We start from the raw sequence: 12,313 nt of genomic DNA on the forward strand, positions 1-12,313 counted from the left end.
TTAATTTGATTGTCCAGTATTTCCTTCATGAGATATTGCAACACTTAGAAAAAGTGTACAGCGCCAGCAGACAATGAATTTTCAGCACTAAAAAAACCGAAACTTCATTAACAGCTAAACTAAACGTTTCCAATGTAAATTTCCACCTTTATATAGTGTAAAAAGACATCCTGAAGCCTGGGCAGTCATTAATTTGATTGTCCAATATTTCCCTTATGAGATAATGCCTCTCATTGCAAATGTGTACAGCGCGAGCTGAAAATGCATTTACAGCACGAAAAAAACAAACTTTTATAACAGCTAAACCAAACGTTTCCAATGTAAATTTCCACCTTTATAGAGTGTAAAAAGGCATCCTGAAGCCTGGGAAGTCATTAATTTGATTGTCCAGTATTTCCCTTATGAGATAATGCCTCACATAGCAAATGTGTACAGTGCGAGCTGAAAATGCATTTTAAGCACTAAAAAAACAAACTTTTATAACAGCTAAACCAAACGTTTCCAATGTAAATTTCCACCTTTATATAGTGTAAAAAGACATCCTGAAGCCTGGGCAGTCATTAATTTGATTGTCCAATATTTCCCTTATGAGATAAAGCCTCTCATAGCAAATGTGTACAGCGCGAGCTGAAAATGCATTTTAAGCACTAAAAAAACAAACTTTTATAACAGCTAAACCAAACGTTTCCAATGTAAATTTCCACCTTTATATAGTGTAGAAAGGCATCCTGAAGCCTGGAAAGTCATAAATTTGATTGTCCAGTATTTCCTTCATGAGATATTGCAACACTTAGAAAAAGTGTACAGCGCCAGCAGACAATGAATTTTCAGCACTAAAAAAACGAAACTTCATTAACAGCTAAACTAAACGTTTCCAATGTATATTTCCACCTTTATATAGTGTAAAAAGACATCCTGAAGCCTGGGCAGTCATTAATTTGATTGTCCAATATTTCCCTTATGAGATAATGCCTCTCATAGCAAATGTGTACAGCGCGAGCTGAAAATGCATTTACTCCACTAAAAAACCAAACTTTTATAACAGCTAAACCAAACGTTTCAAATGTAAATTTCCACCTTTATATAGTGTAGAAAGGCATCCTGAAGCCTGGAAAGTCATTAATTTGATTGTCCAGTATTTCCTTCATGAGATATTGCAACACTTAGAAAAAGTGTACAGCGCCAGCAGACAATGAATTTTCAGCACTAAAAAAACGAAACTTCATTAACAGCTAAACCAAACGTTTCCAATGTAAATTTCCACATTTATAGAGTGTAAAAAGGCATCCTGAAGCCTGGGAAGTCATTAATTTGATTGTCCAGTATTTCCCTTATGAGATAATGCCTCACATAGCAAATGTGTACAGTGCGAGCTGAAAATGCATTTTCAGCACTAAAAAACCAAACTTTTATAACAGCTAAACCAAACGTTTCCAATGTAAATTTCCACCTTTATATAGTGTAAAAAGACATCCTGAAGCCTGGGCAGTCATTAATTTGATTGTCCAGTATTTCCCTTATGAGATAATGCCTCACATAGCAAATGTGTACAGCGCGAGCTGAAAATGCATTTACAGCACTAAAAAAACAAACTTTTATAACAGCTAAACTAAACGTTTCCAATGTAAATTTCCACCTTTATATAGTGTAAAAAGACATCCTGAAGCGTGGGCAGTCATTAATTTGATTGTCCAATATTTCCCTTATGAGATAATGCCTCTCATAGCAAATGTGTACAGCGCGAGCTGAAAATGCATTTACAGCACTTAAAAAACCAAACTTTTATAACAGCTAAACCAAACGTTTCCAATGTAAATTCCCACCTTTATATAGTGTAGAAAGGCATCATTAAGCCTGGAAAGTCATTAATTTGATTGTCCAGTATTTCCTTCATGAGATATTGCAACACTTAGAAAAAGTGTACAGCGCCAGCAGACAATGAATCTTCAGCACTAAAAAAACGAAACTTCATTAACAGCTAAACCAAACGTTTCCAATGTAAATTTCCACATTTATAGAGTGTAAAAAGGCATCCTGAAGCCTGGGAAGTCATTAATTTGATTGTCCAGTATTTCCCTTATGAGATAATGCCTCACATAGCAAATGTGTACAGTGCGAGCTGAAAATGCATTTTCAGCACTAAAAAACCAAACTTTTATAACAGCTAAACCAAACGTTTCCAATGTAAATTTCCACCTTTATATAGTGTAAAAAGACATCCTGAAGCCTGGGCAGTCATTAATTTGATTGTCCAATATTTCCCTTATGAGATAATGCCTCTCATAGCAAATGTGTACAGCGCGAGCTGAAAATGCATTTACAGCACTAAAAAAACAAACTTTTATAACAGCTAAACCAAACGTTTCCAATGTACATTTCCACCTTTATATAGTGTAGAAAGGCATCCTGAAGCCTGGAAAGTCATAAATTTGATTGTCCAGTATTTCCTTCATGAGATATTGCAACACTTAGAAAAAGTGTTACAGCGCCAGCAGACAATGAATTTTCAGCACTAAAAAAACGAAACTTCATTAACAGCTAAACTAAACGTTTCCAATGTATATTTCCACCTTTATATAGTGTAAAAAGACATCCTGAAGCCTGGGCAGTCATTAATTTGATTGTCCAATATTTCCCTTATGAGATAATGCCTCTCATAGCAAATGTGTACAGTGCGAGCTGAAAATGCATTTTCAGCACTAAAAAAACAAACTTTTATAACAGCTAAACCAAACGTTTCCAATGTAAATTTCCACCTTTATATAGTGTAAAAAGACATCCTGAAGCCTGGGCAGTCATTAATTTGATTGTCCAATATTTCCCTTATGAGATAATGCCTCTCATAGCAAATGTGTACAGCGCGAGCTGAAAATGCATTTACAGCACTAAAAAAACAAACTTTTATAACAGCTAAACCAAACGTTTCCAATGTACATTTCCACCTTTATATAGTGTAGAAAGGCATCCTGAAGCCTGGAAAGTCATTAATTTGATTGTCCAGTATTTCCTTCATGAGATATTGCAACACTTAGAAAAAGTGTACAGCGCCAGCAGACAATGAATTTTCAGCACTAAAAAAACGAAACTTCATTAACAGCTAAACCAAACGTTTCCAATGTAAATTTCCACATTTATAGAGTGTAAAAAGGCATCCTGAAGCCTGGGAAGTCATTAATTTGATTGTCCAGTATTTCCCTTATGAGATAATGCCTCACATAGCAAATGTGTACAGTGCGAGCTGAAAATGCATTTACAGCACTAAAAAACCAAACTTTTATAACAGCTAAACCAAACGTTTCCAATGTAAATTTCCACCTTTATATAGTTTAGAAAGGCATCCTGAAGCCTGGAAAGTCATTAATTTGATTGTCCAGTATTTCCTTCATGAGATATTGCAACACTTAGAAAAAGTGTACAGCGCCAGCAGACAATGAATTTTCAGCACTAAAAAAAACAAAACTTCATTAAAAGCTAAACTAAACGTTTCCAATGTAAATTTCCACCTTTATATAGTGTAAAAAGACATCCTGAAGCCTGGGCAGTCATTAATTTGATTGTCCAATATTTCCCTTATGAGATAATGCCTCTCATTGCAAATGTGTACAGCGCGAGCTGAAAATGCATTTACAGCACGAAAAAAACAAACTTTTATAACAGCTAAACCAAACGTTTCCAATGTAAATTTCCACCTTTATAGAGTGTAAAAAGGCATCCTGAAGCCTGGGAAGTCATTAATTTGATTGTCCAGTATTTCCCTTATGAGATAATGCCTCACATAGCAAATGTGTACAGTGCGAGCTGAAAATGCATTTTAAGCACTAAAAAACCAAACTTTTATAACAGCTAAACCAAACGTTTCCAATGTAAATTTCCACCTTTATATAGTGTAAAAAGACATCCTGAAGCCTGGGCATCATTAATTTGATTGTCCAATATTTCCCTTATGAGATAATGCCTCTCATAGCAAATGTGTACAGCGCGAGCTGAAAATGCATTTACAGCACTAAAAAAACAAACTTTTATAACAGCTAAACCAAACGTTTCCAATGTAAATTCCCACCTTTATATAGTGTAGAAAGGCATCATGAAGCCTGGAAAGTCATTAATTTGATTGTCCAGTATTTCCTTCATGAGATATTGCAACACTTAGAAAAAGTGTACAGCGCCAGCAGACAATGAATTTTCAGCACTAAAAAAACGAAACTTCATTAACAGCTAAACCAAACGTTTCCAATGTAAATTTCCACATTTATAGAGTGTAAAAAGGCATCCTGAAGCCTGGGAAGTCATTAATTTGATTGTCCAGTATTTCCCTTATGAGATAATGCCTCACATAGCAAATGTGTACAGTGCGAGCTGAAAATGCATTTTCAGCACTAAAAAACCAAACTTTTATAACAGCTAAACCAAACGTTTCCAATGTAAATTTCCACCTTTATATAGTGTAAAAAGACATCCTGAAGCCTGGGCAGTCATTAATTTGATTGTCCAGTATTTCCCTTATGAGATAATGCCTCACATAGCAAATGTGTACAGTGCGAGCTGAAAATGCATTTTCAGCACTAAAAAAACCAAACTTTTATAACAGCTAAACCAAACGTTTCCAATGTAAATTTCCACCTTTATATAGTGTAAAAAGACATCCTGAAGCCTGGGCAGTCATTAATTTGATTGTCCAATATTTCCCTTATGAGATAATGCCTCTCATAGCAAATGTGTACAGCGCGAGCTGAAAATGCATTTACAGCACTAAAAAACCAAACTTTTATAACAGCTAAACCAAACGTTTCCAATGTAAATTTCCACCTTTATATAGTGTAGAAAGGCATCCTGAAGCCTGGAAAGTCATTGATTTGATTGTCCAGTATTTCCTTCATGAGATATTGCAACACTTAGAAAAAGTGTACAGCGCCAGCAGACAATGAATTTTCAGCACTAAAAAAACGAAACTTCATTAACAGCTAAACTAAACGTTTCCAATGTAAATTTCCACCTTTATATAGAGTAAAAAGACATCCTGAAGCCTGGGCAGCCATTAATTTGATTGTCCAATATTTCCCTTATGAGATAATGCCTCTCATAGCAAATGTGTACAGCGCGAGCTGAAAATGCATTTACAGCACTAAAAAAACAAACTTTTATAACAGCTAAACCAAACGTTTCCAATGTAAATGTCCACCTTTATATAGTGTAAAAAGACATCCTGAAGCCTGGGCAGTCATTAATTTGATTGTCCAATATTTCCCTTATGAGATAATGCCTCTCATAGCAAATGTGTACAGCGCGAGCTGAAAATGCATTTACAGCACTAAAAAACCAAACTTTTATAACAGCTAAACCAAACGTTTCCAATGTAAATTTCCACCTTTATATAGTGTAGAAAGGCATCCTGAAGCCTGGAAAGTCATTAATTTGATTGTCCAGTATTTCCTTCATGAGATATTGCAACACTTAGAAAAAGTGTACAGCGCCAGCAGACAATGAATTTTCAGCACTAAAAAAACGAAACTTCATTAACAGCTAAACTAAACGTTTCCAATGTAAATTTCCACCTTTATATAGTGTAAAAAGACATCCTGAAGCCTGGGCAGTCATTAATTTGATTGTCCAATATTTCCCTTATGAGATAATGCCTCTCATAGCAAATGTGTACAGCGCGAGCTGAAAATGCATTTACTCCACTAAAAAACCAAACTTTTATAACAGCTAAACCAAACGTTTCCAATGTAAATTTCCACCTTTATATAGTGTAGAAAGGCATCCTGAAGCCTGGAAAGTCATTAATTTGATTGTCCAGTATTTCCTTCATGAGATATTGCAACACTTAGAAAAAGTGTACAGCGCCAGCAGACAATGAATTTTCAGCACTAAAAAAACGAAACTTCATTAACAGCTAAACCAAACGTTTCCAATGTAAATTTCCACATTTATAGAGTGTAAAAAGGCATCCTGAAGCCTGGGAAGTCATTAATTTGATTGTCCAGTATTTCCCTTATGAGATAATGCCTCACATAGCAAATGTGTACAGTGCGAGCTGAAAATGCATTTTCAGCACTAAAAAACCAAACTTTTATAACAGCTAAACCAAACGTTTCCAATGTAAATTTCCACCTTTATATAGTGTAAAAAGACATCCTGAAGCCTGGGCAGTCATTAATTTGATTGTCCAGTATTTCCCTTATGAGATAATGCCTCACATAGCAAATGTGTACAGCGCGAGCTGAAAATGCATTTACAGCACTAAAAAACCAAACTTTTATAACAGCTAAACCAAACGTTTCCAATGTAAATTTCCACCTTTATATAGTGTAAAAAGACATCCTGAAGCCTGGGCAGTCATTAATTTGATTGTCCAGTATTTCCTTCATGAGATATTGCAACACTTAGAAAAAGTGTACAGCGCCAGCAGACAATGAATTTTCAGCACTAAAAAAACCGAAACTTCATTAACAGCTAAACTAAACGTTTCCAATGTAAATTTCCACCTTTATATAGTGTAAAAAGACATCCTGAAGCCTGGGCAGTCATTAATTTGATTGTCCAATATTTCCCTTATGAGATAATGCCTCTCATTGCAAATGTGTACAGCGCGAGCTGAAAATGCATTTACAGCACGAAAAAAACAAACTTTTATAACAGCTAAACCAAACGTTTCCAATGTAAATTTCCACCTTTATAGAGTGTAAAAAGGCATCCTGAAGCCTGGGAAGTCATTAATTTGATTGTCCAGTATTTCCCTTATGAGATAATGCCTCACATAGCAAATGTGTACAGTGCGAGCTGAAAATGCATTTTAAGCACTAAAAAAACAAACTTTTATAACAGCTAAACCAAACGTTTCCAATGTAAATTTCCACCTTTATATAGTGTAAAAAGACATCCTGAAGCCTGGGCAGTCATTAATTTGATTGTCCAATATTTCCCTTATGAGATAAAGCCTCTCATAGCAAATGTGTACAGCGCGAGCTGAAAATGCATTTTAAGCACTAAAAAAACAAACTTTTATAACAGCTAAACCAAACGTTTCCAATGTAAATTTCCACCTTTATATAGTGTAGAAAGGCATCCTGAAGCCTGGAAAGTCATAAATTTGATTGTCCAGTATTTCCTTCATGAGATATTGCAACACTTAGAAAAAGTGTACAGCGCCAGCAGACAATGAATTTTCAGCACTAAAAAAACGAAACTTCATTAACAGCTAAACTAAACGTTTCCAATGTATATTTCCACCTTTATATAGTGTAAAAAGACATCCTGAAGCCTGGGCAGTCATTAATTTGATTGTCCAATATTTCCCTTATGAGATAATGCCTCTCATAGCAAATGTGTACAGCGCGAGCTGAAAATGCATTTACTCCACTAAAAAACCAAACTTTTATAACAGCTAAACCAAACGTTTCAAATGTAAATTTCCACCTTTATATAGTGTAGAAAGGCATCCTGAAGCCTGGAAAGTCATTAATTTGATTGTCCAGTATTTCCTTCATGAGATATTGCAACACTTAGAAAAAGTGTACAGCGCCAGCAGACAATGAATTTTCAGCACTAAAAAAACGAAACTTCATTAACAGCTAAACCAAACGTTTCCAATGTAAATTTCCACATTTATAGAGTGTAAAAAGGCATCCTGAAGCCTGGGAAGTCATTAATTTGATTGTCCAGTATTTCCCTTATGAGATAATGCCTCACATAGCAAATGTGTACAGTGCGAGCTGAAAATGCATTTTCAGCACTAAAAAACCAAACTTTTATAACAGCTAAACCAAACGTTTCCAATGTAAATTTCCACCTTTATATAGTGTAAAAAGACATCCTGAAGCCTGGGCAGTCATTAATTTGATTGTCCAGTATTTCCCTTATGAGATAATGCCTCACATAGCAAATGTGTACAGCGCGAGCTGAAAATGCATTTACAGCACTAAAAAAACAAACTTTTATAACAGCTAAACTAAACGTTTCCAATGTAAATTTCCACCTTTATATAGTGTAAAAAGACATCCTGAAGCCTGGGCAGTCATTAATTTGATTGTCCAATATTTCCCTTATGAGATAATGCCTCTCATAGCAAATGTGTACAGCGCGAGCTGAAAATGCATTTACAGCACTTAAAAAACCAAACTTTTATAACAGCTAAACCAAACGTTTCCAATGTAAATTCCCACCTTTATATAGTGTAGAAAGGCATCATTAAGCCTGGAAAGTCATTAATTTGATTGTCCAGTATTTCCTTCATGAGATATTGCAACACTTAGAAAAAGTGTACAGCGCCAGCAGACAATGAATCTTCAGCACTAAAAAAACGAAACTTCATTAACAGCTAAACCAAACGTTTCCAATGTAAATTTCCACATTTATAGAGTGTAAAAAGGCATCCTGAAGCCTGGGAAGTCATTAATTTGATTGTCCAGTATTTCCCTTATGAGATAATGCCTCACATAGCAAATGTGTACAGTGCGAGCTGAAAATGCATTTTCAGCACTAAAAAACCAAACTTTTATAACAGCTAAACCAAACGTTTCCAATGTAAATTTCCACCTTTATATAGTGTAAAAAGACATCCTGAAGCCTGGGCAGTCATTAATTTGATTGTCCAATATTTCCCTTATGAGATAATGCCTCTCATAGCAAATGTGTACAGCGCGAGCTGAAAATGCATTTACAGCACTAAAAAAACAAACTTTTATAACAGCTAAACCAAACGTTTCCAATGTACATTTCCACCTTTATATAGTGTAGAAAGGCATCCTGAAGCCTGGAAAGTCATAAATTTGATTGTCCAGTATTTCCTTCATGAGATATTGCAACACTTAGAAAAAGTGTTACAGCGCCAGCAGACAATGAATTTTCAGCACTAAAAAAACGAAACTTCATTAACAGCTAAACTAAACGTTTCCAATGTATATTTCCACCTTTATATAGTGTAAAAAGACATCCTGAAGCCTGGGCAGTCATTAATTTGATTGTCCAATATTTCCCTTATGAGATAATGCCTCTCATAGCAAATGTGTACAGTGCGAGCTGAAAATGCATTTTCAGCACTAAAAAAACAAACTTTTATAACAGCTAAACCAAACGTTTCCAATGTAAATTTCCACCTTTATATAGTGTAAAAAGACATCCTGAAGCCTGGGCAGTCATTAATTTGATTGTCCAATATTTCCCTTATGAGATAATGCCTCTCATAGCAAATGTGTACAGCGCGAGCTGAAAATGCATTTACAGCACTAAAAAAACAAACTTTTATAACAGCTAAACCAAACGTTTCCAATGTACATTTCCACCTTTATATAGTGTAGAAAGGCATCCTGAAGCCTGGAAAGTCATTAATTTGATTGTCCAGTATTTCCTTCATGAGATATTGCAACACTTAGAAAAAGTGTACAGCGCCAGCAGACAATGAATTTTCAGCACTAAAAAAACGAAACTTCATTAACAGCTAAACCAAACGTTTCCAATGTAAATTTCCACATTTATAGAGTGTAAAAAGGCATCCTGAAGCCTGGGAAGTCATTAATTTGATTGTCCAGTATTTCCCTTATGAGATAATGCCTCACATAGCAAATGTGTACAGTGCGAGCTGAAAATGCATTTACAGCACTAAAAAACCAAACTTTTATAACAGCTAAACCAAACGTTTCCAATGTAAATTTCCACCTTTATATAGTTTAGAAAGGCATCCTGAAGCCTGGAAAGTCATTAATTTGATTGTCCAGTATTTCCTTCATGAGATATTGCAACACTTAGAAAAAGTGTACAGCGCCAGCAGACAATGAATTTTCAGCACTAAAAAAAACAAAACTTCATTAAAAGCTAAACTAAACGTTTCCAATGTAAATTTCCACCTTTATATAGTGTAAAAAGACATCCTGAAGCCTGGGCAGTCATTAATTTGATTGTCCAATATTTCCCTTATGAGATAATGCCTCTCATTGCAAATGTGTACAGTGCGAGCTGAAAATGCATTTACAGCACTAAAAAACCAAACTTTTATAACAGCTAAACCAAACGTTTCAAATGTAAATTTCCACCTTTATATAGTGTAGAAAGGCATCCTGAAGCCTGGAAAGTCATTAATTTGATTGTCCAGTATTTCCTTCATGAGATATTGCAACACTTAGAAAAAGTGTACAGCGCCAGCAGACAATGAATTTTCAGCACTAAAAAAACGAAACTTCATTAACAGCTAAACCAAACGTTTCCAATGTAAATTTCCACATTTATAGAGTGTAAAAAGGCATCCTGAAGCCTGGGAAGTCATTAATTTGATTGTCCAGTATTTCCCTTATGAGATAATGCCTCACATAGCAAATGTGTACAGTGCGAGCTGAAAATGCATTTTCAGCACTAAAAAACCAAACTTTTATAACAGCTAAACCAAACGTTTCCAATGTAAATTTCCACCTTTATATAGTGTAAAAAGACATCCTGAAGCCTGGGCAGTCATTAATTTGATTGTCCAGTATTTCCCTTATGAGATAATGCCTCACATAGCAAATGTGTACAGCGCGAGCTGAAAATGCATTTACAGCACTAAAAAAACAAACTTTTATAACAGCTAAACTAAACGTTTCCAATGTAAATTTCCACCTTTATATAGTGTAAAAAGACATCCTGAAGCCTGGGCAGTCATTAATTTGATTGTCCAATATTTCCCTTATGAGATAATGCCTCTCATAGCAAATGTGTACAGCGCGAGCTGAAAATGCATTTACAGCACTAAAAAAACAAACTTTTATAACAGCTAAACCAAACGTTTCCAATGTAAATTCCCACCTTTATATAGTGTAGAAAGGCATCCTGAAGCCTGGAAAGTCATTAATTTGATTGTCCAGTATTTCCTTCATGAGATATTGCAACACTTAGAAAAAGTGTACAGCGCCAGCAGACAATGAATTTTCAGCACTAAAAAAACGAAACTTCATTAACAGCTAAACCAAACGTTTCCAATGTAAATTTCCACATTTATAGAGTGTAAAAAGGCATCCTGAAGCCTGGGAAGTCATTAATTTGATTGTCCAGTATTTCCCTTATGAGATAATGCCTCACATAGCAAATGTGTACAGTGCGAGCTGAAAATGCATTTACAGCACTAAAAAACCAAACTTTTATAACAGCTAAACCAAACGTTTCCAATGTAAATTTCCACCTTTATATAGTGTTGAAAGGCATCCTGAAGCCTGGAAAGTCATTGATTTGATTGTCCAGTATTTCCTTCATGAGATATTGCAACACTTAGAAAAAGTGTACAGCGCCAGCAGACAATGAATTTTCAGCACTAAAAAAACGAAACTTCATTAAAAGCTAAACTAAACGTTTCCAATGTAAATTTCCACCTTTATATAGTGTAAAAAGACATCCTGAAGCCTGGGCAGTCATTAATTTGATTGTCCAATATTTCCCTTATGAGATAATGCCTCTCATTGCAAATGTGTACAGGGCGAGCTGAAAATGCATTTTCAGCACTAAAAAAACAAACTTTTATAACAGCTAAACCAAACGTTTCCAATGTAAATTTCCACCTTTATATAGTGTAAAAAGACATCCTGAAGCCTGGGCAGTCATTAATTTGATTGTCCAGTATTTCCCTTATGAGATAATGCCTCACATAGCAAATGTGTACAGCGCGAGCTGAAAATGCATTTACAGCACTAAAAAACCAAACTTTTATAACAGCTAAACCAAACGTTTCCAATGTAAATTTCCACCTTTATATAGTGTAAAAAGACATCCTGAAGCCTGGGCAGTCATTAATTTGATTGTCCAGTATTTCCTTCATGAGATATTGCAACACTTAGAAAAAGTGTACAGCGCCAGCAGACAATGAATTTTCAGCACTAAAAAAACGAAACTTCATTAACAGCTAAACCAAACGTTTCCAATGTAAATTTCCACATTTATAGAGTGTAAAAAGGCATCCTGAAGCCTGGGAAGTCATTAATTTGATTGTCCAGTATTTCCCTTATGAGATAATGCCTCACATAGCAAATGTGTACAGTGCGAGCTGAAAATGCATTTACAGCACTAAAAAACCAAACTTTTATAACAGCTAAACCAAACGTTTCCAATGTAAATTTCCACCTTTATATAGTGTAAAAAGACATCCTGAAGCCTGGGCAGCCATTAATTTGATTGTCCAATATTTCCCTTATGAGATAATGCCTCTCATAGCAAATGTGTACAGCGCGAGCTGAAAATGCATTTACAGCACTAAAAAAACAAACTTTTATAACAGCTAAACCAAACGTTTCCAATGTAAATTTCCACCTTTATATAGTGTAGAAAGGCATCATGAAGCCTGGAAAGTCATTAATTT

Source organism: Idiotropiscis lumnitzeri, unplaced genomic scaffold (genome assembly GCF_059441095.1).
Source record: "Idiotropiscis lumnitzeri isolate Australia: NSW breed Sydney's pygmy pipehorse unplaced genomic scaffold, RoL_Ilum_1.0 HiC_scaffold_71, whole genome shotgun sequence".
In the NCBI taxonomy this organism is placed as follows: Eukaryota; Metazoa; Chordata; class Actinopteri; order Syngnathiformes; family Syngnathidae; genus Idiotropiscis; species Idiotropiscis lumnitzeri.